Source organism: Corvus moneduloides, chromosome 5 (assembly GCF_009650955.1).
Source record: "Corvus moneduloides isolate bCorMon1 chromosome 5, bCorMon1.pri, whole genome shotgun sequence".
Lineage (NCBI taxonomy): Eukaryota > Metazoa > Chordata > Aves > Passeriformes > Corvidae > Corvus > Corvus moneduloides.
The window spans coordinates 24655236-24663015 of NC_045480.1; positions in this window are offsets into that span (position 1 = coordinate 24655236).

The window sequence follows — 7780 nt, forward strand, 5'->3', positions numbered from 1 at the left end:
CCAGGTGTAGCAGGTTATCTGCTCTAAATATGAATTTAGCTGAGTGTGACTATTTTAACATAAAAGACCTTAGAGATAAATACGGGATTAATATTCCTGTGCAGATGGCATCACTCAAGGGTGGAAGCTTAGCAGAGTTCTTGGCATTGAAGCTTAAAATGTCAAGCATTATCTGGGTCTATGCTTATGATAACTCCTCCCCAGAACTCAGAATTTTATAATGATGTTGGGAATATGTAAGATGCTTTCTAATCCTCTGCAGGCATTCAGCTAAATTCCTGGCCACATTTCTGGTATCAAAAGGAGATCTATTTTCTTCTGTATTACAATTGTGTACTTTTTCAGCAGGACCCCTAAAAGCTCTCATAGACATTAATGGTTCTCAGTGAGTCTGCAGAGGCTTTTTACGATGAAGAAGGAAATAGGACTTTTTAAAATCATCAGCAAAGAAGTGTTTATTTTTCTTTTTGTTTTGTGGATTTTTTTCATACTATGAGCAAGGAAGCATTTCGTTTGGCTATTTTTTGTTGCTGGGTTTGTGAGATTTTTTTCCTTGTTTGTTTCATTGGCTAGTTCGGAGTTTTGGGTTTTTGGGTTTCATTTTTTTTTTTTACTGTGAGCTAGGAAATGTTTTGGGTTTTTTTACCATGATGTAGGAAGTGAATCTTTTTTGACAGGTCACAGCTACAAACTTCTGCAAGTACATGCTCCTCATCTTCTGCAGTGTTTTTCCATATAAGATCTGAAAAAGTCACAAAACTTGTAAAGTGCATGTTGTGTGCATTATGCCTTCAGGATATGCTCTACATCAAAATTTCTTGATACTCTCCTACCATCTACATTGAAGGGCTTCTGTGTTGTAGAAATTACTAAGAGGGTAGCCACAGTACCTTGGTGTAACATCTCAGAGTCAGGGCATAATGGCATTACAAGGTCTGCAACAGCTGCTGCAGAGATATATCCATGACTCATCTGAAATCCTGCTATGAATAAAGCACTAATCCAGCATCATAACCTCTTCTGCTAGCCAAAGAAAAATGCTAAATATAAATAAATCTATTTTAGAATGCAAATGTAGTGGAAGGTTGGTAAGATTTCAAAGAAGTTGAAAAGCTCTATTATCCCAGAAAAGGAAAATTGAAGGAGAAACAAAAAGAAAGTTTTCTCAAAGTCTTCCATTTCCATTTCTCTTCAAGTTCTTTAGAGATACTAGCATCTATTTAGATACCAGGTGACTAATATAATGTTTATCTGAGAGAAAAGGATCATGAAATGTAGACTACCAAGTGAAATCACTATTACATCAGATGTTCGAAAATTAAAACAGATGATTATTCAGGTTTTGAAACACAGAACAGTATTTGCCATTGGTGGAGTTTAACTAGTTCATCTAGTAGCAAAACCTCCACCAGCACCAGCACTACCTGTTGTACATTTTATCTCTCTTACCAAGCTGAATTTGATTCATGTGAGGATATAAAGATAAGCTTCATCTAAGCCAAAAAAATATTACTTTATACATTTTTTAAAATTCTCAAACATTAGCCTGCTGAAAAGGAGGCTGTTTGTATTCAGAGAAATATCTACTGTAAACTTAGATCCAGAGAGATCCAAGATCACTTTGACTCACCTTTCACTGCAATGCTATGGAATAACTGAATTCAGTGTTACTGCATGGAAAGATCAGCATTAATAGAACTGAATGCAGTTTGTGAAATGTCTCAGTTTTAATAAGCTTATTTGTAGCTTTAAAACCTGCTGAGATGGTGATCTATTTATATCTCAGCAATACTGCACACAGCTGCAGTGTGCTTAGGACCCAGAGAACTGAGTGGTCTTGAACCCAAATGGAACTCTATGCAGAGCTGATTTAAAGGGAAAGTATAGTTTGCCAAAGAAAAATACAAGAAAAACGTGGGTTTGCTAAACCAGATGCTTTCCTGGGACACTGAAGGGAGAAAAGTAAAGGTGCTTCATCCTCCATTGTGGAAAAGCAGCATGTGTCCAGTTGACAGGATCCCTGTTTTATTAATTGTTTCCTTCTGTGAGCTAGAAGGCAAACATTAATTTAGCTCAAGATAGTGCCTCTCATTTCCTGCAGTGATTTCCACAATTGTCTCTTTACCAGTAAAATGTAGCTGATAATAGCTTTTTGAAACAATTATAAAATTTTTAGTTTAGAACAAAATGAATAGTATTGCTTACTTTTCATTCTTCTCTTGTAAAGGAGCAAATATAGAAAACTAAGTAAAACAAATTTAAAATTAACAATCCATAAAATTGCGTGTTATTTTACAGTCAAGCTAAGCATTTCCTGTATATTTATGGAGAATTATTTTAATTGTGGAGATAAGTTGACTCTAAGGATTGGCAATGTCACATGATTACTGAACTTGCAGGGATAAAACACAAACTGCAACAGGTCTATAAATCAAAGCAGTGACTCAGCATTCAGCACATGACCTTTGCCTTAGTTTCCCAAAGGGAACATGGCAATGAAAAGAAATTGATTCCTTTCTCTCATAGGGAAATTAAAAAGAGGACCAGAAACCTGTTCAGGTTCCTGCAGATGTTCTACCCTGCTCTTAGTTGTTGTTGTGTGAGTGGCCAGCAGTTTCACTCCCAGAACTTTTGCTCTTACTGCCTTCCTCTTCCCAATGGGAGCTGCCTGTTGCCACCTGGAAAGAAAACTGTAGTCTCTACTAACAATGGCCACAGAGGGTATCAAATATATTTGGGTAGTGTGATCACAGGCCACTCATGGAAGGCAAAGATAGATGCAGGACCCATCTAAAGGGGAAACAGAAGAGTTGTGCAAATGCACCGCATGGTATAAGTGTGTTGGTCAGTGCAAAGCTCATCTGCTCCAAAAAATGTTTGCTTGCACAAAGTTGAGAGAGGCTGCAAGGGCTGGATCCTCATAGTAGTGCCTGAAGCGTGGAGATAAAGCCAAGGAGACACTAATTGGATTCTTGTTGATTGCACAAGAACATTATCTTTCCTTGACTTTGAGATTAAATAATTCTGGGGATGGGGATGCTATCACAGAAAAAGTACCTGCTATAAACTACATTTGACAGGTAATAAAATTGATAGTATCAGTGAGACTTCACAGTTGAGAGTAAAAGAAGCAGTCCTGAGCTTAAACACAATCTCTAACCCTATCAACATCTTTAGTATGCTCTTTTTTTCTGTAAAACAAGAGTTTGATTTCAGGCCTATGCATGAAAATCCTCTGCTTCCATGAAAGACAAATGTCCAATTGTAATGCTGTGCTATTTTTGAAAATAATGCAAACTGCAAGAACAAAAGAAAAAAAAATAGCTGACAACAGTGCATGTTCCGTACATAATGATGGCACAGAAGGAAAAAAGCTCTCGTGAGTTGTCATTTATGAAACAGAAGTAAAACATTCATTCATGGTGTAAAAGGGAGTACTGGGAATCCCATGCAATGCTAGTAATCACTTTCACAAAGATTAGTATAGGAAACGCATTCATTCCTCATTCTGCAGCACTTATGAATTATTCAGTTAATCCTGTTTGGGAAGATAAATTTTGGATGCTATAGGAGCATATGCTGTGGTATTTTTTAATTTATTTTGATATTTGTCAGTCTTCAAATTTTCTTTTCCAGAATGCCAAATATTATTGCTTTAGTTCCTGTATTTTGCTTCTTACCACTGAGTTTACAAGAACCTCCATATGTGTTACTACTTGACAAGACTTCTGAAATGAATCAATTAAAAAAGGTTTGATGCTTTAAAAAGCTACTTCAGACATTCTTTCTCAGATATTAACAGTATTTGTCAGGCCACCAAATACACAGCTTATCTGGCCTTTTTTCCAGGCCTTGGAAAACTTTCATTAGGTTTTAAACATTTTTAATCTAGGTCTTATGTCAAGAGTGATGTAAAGTTCAAACTGAGATATGTTTATGAACTGATAAAAATCAATACAATTTGATGAACAATCTGGCAAAATACTGAATAAATACTCAGTATTTGTTTGGGTGAAGAAAGTTTGGCTGATTTTGAAATGCTTGCTGGAGTACCATGCAGTGACTTATGGCACAGGCTACTGTTACCTTGTCCTTTGTCTCAGGGCTGCAGTGCTGAGACTCAATGCATTGGACATTCTTTTAAAACAATACAAGTATTTTATAGAATACCCATTTCAGTTCTTACTCCACCATGGAATGCTTAGTATATTGATTCAAAGCCACTATTTATACTGTTAAAGTGAAGATGTCACTGCTCTGTTGAGTGTCTCGATTACAGTGGGGACAAAAGGGATGCAGTGAAGAACTTTTATTACGCAACTGAAATGAGAGATGCCCTTCACCTGATGTGATTTTTTTCTTTTGCAGTCTTGTATTCTGCAGCAGACAATTGAGTGGCTGAAGAGCAACGCTGCCATGCTGGGAGCTCCTCTGCTCCACCACAGCGCCACAATTGTGTTGCCTCTGCAGCCACAGCCGGCCAAGCAAACACAGTTGCCAGCTGCGTGCTAGGATCAAGAGTTAGCCTGCTGACAAAAAGCCCAGTAGTTTTCCTAAGCACTTGCCTTCCAAGAAGAAAGCTGGCCTTTTCTCCCCCTAGAAACATCTCTCATTCTCAGTGTTTATTCTCAGTGTGTGCTTAATCTGTCATCGTTCTCTTGTCAAAAAAATGTGAGGGTTGTTTGACCTGACACAAATCCTGTCTCTGGAACAGCAAGGCAAGTTGTCTGAAAGAATCCCTGTCAAAAATACTTTTTTGATGGCATCATAATGTGAATGCACCTGATTATTCTGAAAATATATGGGAGAGCATGCATATCAGGAAAGTGCTTGTTAATTCTGCCACAGATTTAACTATATAGGAGTATTCAGTACCTAACTGACAAACCACCTGAAAATAAAATAAATGAAAAAATAGTATATGTGCATGAATCAATTTAGCAATCAGAGATGACTATTGTATTGGTAGCAGACCAACACAGTTTTTCCACTGTCCTTTGCTTGGTTCACCTGCAGGGCAGCTTAGTTTCCACCCAGGGCACTGCTGCACATACACCCCAGCAGTCCCTCCCCACCAGGCCTCCCCAGCCCCACTTCCAAACTCACATAGTTTCTCTTGAGAGCTTCTTCTGATGCCTTGAAGTGCATCACTTCTGTCTCAGTAGGAGAGAAAGGGCAAAGCCTGAATCCTCAAAGCAGGGTATAAAATGGCTTTTGTGTGTATGCATATGTGCATATGTATGGAGGACACGTGGGAGATACAGGCCTGTATTTTTTCCTGATAACAAAGAAGGAAATAATTTCAGATGATTTTGTGTGCCCAGGTCCCAGACATGTTAATTATTAGAGGTAAAGGACAAGAAATGCAGCTTCAAGTAAAGTACTGTTATCAGAGATATATTTTGTAGGAATTGCTATAGCTACATCTGTGATGCTATTTTATATGTTATCCTCTGGAAATTCTCATTTCTGTGGAGAAGAGGAAGAGAATGACAGATGCTTTAATACAGTGATAGTTTTCCCTTTTGCGTTCATGAGTAGGCCTTGAATTCTACTCTTGGGGTTTACATCATTAGAATTCTACTTGACCTGAGTCTTCCTTGCATACTTTGATTTTATGACACCATGAAGTTTATTTGGCAATGGAATTATTTTCTTCCTAACTACTTTTCTTGTCTGTGTTGTTTTCACAAAATGAGACAGAGACTAGAAAGGAAAAAAGTAACCATAGAAGTCCTAATACTTCCCTAATGTTTTATTTAGTTTAGCCTAGCAGCTCTCTGCTGTGAGGCACTCTGGTGAACAGTGTAGGACCTGGCTGGAAAAAATCTGAGTTACAAGTTGTGTGACATGTTAATAAAACTGCTTTAAGAATGTAAGAATGCAAGACGGCACAGCAGCCATGTAGGTCGAACTTTTCTTTTTATAGAAGGCTTGAAATATTCTTAGGCTTTTTCCTACTTGATTAATTTTTCCCCATCAGAACAACAACATCTTGAGGAATGTGTGATTTTTACAGAAATGCATTGCTTCAGTTGCCTTTCTTTGTCATTTCCTCCCATTCCTGAGCAATATTGGATACTTCCCTTGTGTTAAACATTTTTAACATGATGTTGATCCTGCAATTTCTAATCTTGCCAAATTTTTATTTGTCTTTGTTTTCTGTTTTTATCTGCTGTTGTGTGGTGGTTAAGTTTAATTAACACCTTGTGGAAGACTTCTCAAGTTATTTCTGCTAGTGGGGATAAGGATTCATCCAGATAAGATGTCTTTTTAAAATTAGAAGGTAGTAAAGACATTTACTTTTCACTTAATGGTAAAAGACATGTTGGTTTCTTCTGTTGTCACTCCAGGCCATGTGTTCCAACATAAAGAGAACTCCTAGCTTCTTTTCTTAAGAAAAATTTTTTATTTTTTCTACCCCTTCTTCTTGAACACAGGGAAAAAGCTGGTCAAATGAGCCAGTTGTTTTGCTTGGGCTATTGATTCTACTACCTTTGGAGGACACATTTGAAATCTATGGACTGTTGGTTAATTTTTTTTCTCATTTCATTTCTCATTTTTCTCATGTATTTTATGTGGGAACTTCTCTTTGCTCTGAAAAAGTGTTTTATTGTTCATAAGTTTCTGCTTTCTTGGAACATAGTTACACACTATACCAAAAGGGAGAGGAAAAAAAAGACACAATGGTAAGTGAAAAATATAAGCCTTAGTCTAGAAATTCAGGATCTACCTGAATTCAAGTAGTGATTTTGCCTTATCTCCTGGCTTTGCCTGCTTTTCTCTTTTATGACTCAAGAAGCTAAGATAGTAGGACTACATGTGTTTGTCTCTCAAACATAATGGTAATAGCCATAGCAATGAAATTCAGTTGTAATTTAAACTTTTTCTTTTAAACCAGCTACTAAATGACCTTAGAAAAGCGATATCCAGGGAGCACTCGGAATCTGGCTGTGTCAAATTAACCGACCAAATTAATTGCACTCAGCAGTTCCAGTTTGAAGCATTTGCTTCCTCTTCCTACCTCCTTCACCCCTCCTGCCCCTGATTTACCCACTCTTGAACTTCTATTAGCAATTCAAAACCACAGAGCACCCAAAATAAACAATTATGAATAGAGATTGTAAAAATTATATCTGAAATTTTCTCCTCCCCTTTCTTTTTAAAAAATAAATTTTTTTCACTCCTGCTCTTTGGAGCATCTAGTAGATGATTATTTCACTTTCTTGAATTTCAAAAGGGAATAGGATATAATTTGAATTCTACTGTACATTGTTCTATCAAGACATATACCAATTTATAGTTTAGTTTGGTTAATGGCAGTGTAAAACAAGAAAAAATATTTTTGATACGTTTAAAAAATGTGATTAAACTGATTTTGTAATGGCTTATATGTCAAGAGAGCAGAGTAATATTAGACTTACTCTTCTATTTTTGTCTGCCTAGTTTCTAAAAATACAGAAAACTCTCCTGGCAATATGACAAAGAATTGCAGTTACATTTAAATACCACCCTTGAAAATATGTGGGTTGATTTTGTGGTGGCTTTTTTTTTTAAACTTTCTTGCATTAGGAAAGGTCTTGCTACAAAGCACTGCTTTCACAGATACATGGTAAGGATGTACGATACAGAAGGTGTTCTGGTGGGATTGCTGATGCCCAGCAGAACAGGAAGAAAGCAGAAGCAGACATTGTACATTGCACAGGCTCCCCTGAGATTAGAAGAGAAACATTTCACTGAATGCCACAGAGGCAGATTCCTAGGGCTTGGTTATAGAAGT